This window comes from Notamacropus eugenii, chromosome 2 (assembly GCF_028372415.1).
Source record: "Notamacropus eugenii isolate mMacEug1 chromosome 2, mMacEug1.pri_v2, whole genome shotgun sequence".
Taxonomy (NCBI): Eukaryota; Metazoa; Chordata; class Mammalia; order Diprotodontia; family Macropodidae; genus Notamacropus; species Notamacropus eugenii.
In genome coordinates, this window is record NC_092873.1 from 24,343,461 (window position 1) to 24,345,417 (window position 1,957).

Sequence of the window (1,957 nt, forward strand, 5' to 3'; positions counted from 1 at the left end):
TTGGTAGATAAAGGTTTAATAAGAAATAAGAGAAAGAATGGCCTTTTTTTAAAAAAAAAAAATAGATCTGGGAAAGAAAAACCTTCAGTGTTCCCAGGTGAAAAGAGAAACAATTGTTATTTACTTTCCTTCTGAGCCAATCAGGGCCCAAACACTGACCGAGAGGGGCTTCACCTGGAACCTATTATTGACCAATCAATGAGAGCCAGAATGATTTGAGGGTAAGGCTGGGTTTTAAGAGAAAAAAACAAATGGGAGAAAAAGAGACACATGAGATTATTTCTGTAAGATCTTCTAGTTGGGTAAGGTCCCACCCATGATGGAAAAGCATATACCTGGAGAATTTGGGCAATCTCATCCATGAACAATGTGCTTCAGAGACTGACTGAATCATCTACAGGGGATGGGTTTCTAAATGAGGAAAGAGCAGGAGAAAATCTTAATCGTAACTGAATATTGGTTATTAATATGAGTGAAAAAATTGTTTCCCTCACTAGTATTTGAGACTAGATTTTAACTCATTTCTACCTGTAAACCGATACCACTGGGCACTGTGACACAACTTAGTTGCTCCCAGAGAGAGGGAATGGGAAAGAAGAGCCTCTAACACTTGAAGGTAGAGATGGGAGGAAATCTCAGGTAAAATTTCTGATTCCCTTCTGTGCCTTTATGTCTCCAGCACGTCTGAGAGGCTCAGGGCTTCGTGGCGCCGGGGCCTACCACCATGACTGTGTCCCCTTCATCTGGGAAGCAGGAATATGTTCATGAAAAGACACAGGAAAGAAGGGCAAATGAAAGTTCAGTGCTTGTGGAACTTGGACATTTTTATTTAGATGACTGGATGCAGATCCTCACTATGTTCATTGAGCCACTTGTGTTGGTGGGGAACAGCACAGTCCTGCTGCTCCTAGGCTTCTGTATGTAAAGGAACCTGTTCTCCATCTATATCCTCAACCTGGCGGGGGCTGATGCCCTTTTCCTTTGCTGCTTCTTTCTGACTCCTGGAGCTGAATTTGTTACCTATTTGTATAATTCTTTCATATATAACGCAGTGAAGCACCTCAAACACATGGCCTACACCGTGGACCTGAGCCTCCTGGCTGCGATCAGCATCGAGCGCTGTCTCTCTGTGCTCTTCCCCATCTGGTACTGATGTAACCGCCCCAAGCCCACGTCTGCTGCTGTATGCACTCTCCTCTGGGCTCTGACCAGCCTGCTTGAGGTAGCATATATTGTCAGTTGTTTTTATAAGTATGCTCACCATTTCTGTCTCGACTTGTCCATCATCGAGCTCATGTGGTTCATCTTCCTCACTTCTGTGTTGTGTGTTTCCAGCCTGACTCTGCTCATGAGGGTCCAGTGCTGCTCCCAGCGCCATCAGCCCCCCCGGCTCTACCTTCTGGTCCTGCTCACGGTCCTCGTGTTCCTGCTCTGTGGCTTGCCCCTGCAGATAGGATATTAAGTACATCCCTTCGATGTACTTTTCATGCATTATTGGTTCCATCAACCGCTAGCCTGTGTGAACAGCAGTGTGAACCCTTTCATTTACTTCTTTCTGGGGAGCCAAAGGCATAAAAGAAGGAGGGAGACCCTAAGGATGATACTCCAGAAGGCCCTGGGGGATGAGCTGGAGGTGGAAGGAGAGACAAGGGACACCCCACACATCAGTGCCCCATAGATGTCATTCTGAGGCTAAGAACAAGATGACTCAAGAGCCCATGAAATGAGCCCCTGCCCCAGGCCCAGCTGCAGGCTCCTCCCACCTTCCTAGAGGGACACCAGGATTTCCCTTCCATCCCTAATGTTGGTGCCCAGGGTTTGAACGCTAAGTGATGAGCAAACACATATAAGGTACCTGCTCTATGTTAGGCAGTTGGGCAGTGCAGGGGATAGGGCTGCAGGGCCTGGAATGGGAACTGTGGTCAGATCTGACCTGACACACTTACCATATGTATAA

The 1,957-nt window shown here is 46.9% G+C and overlaps 1 pseudogene; it reads left to right on the forward strand.

Annotated features, from left to right (window-relative positions):
- The first annotated feature begins 724 nt into the window (after positions 1 to 724).
- On the forward strand, positions 725 to 1,678 carry LOC140522544 (mas-related G-protein coupled receptor member A6-like; annotated as a pseudogene).
- Positions 1,679 to 1,957: the final 279 nt, after the last annotated feature.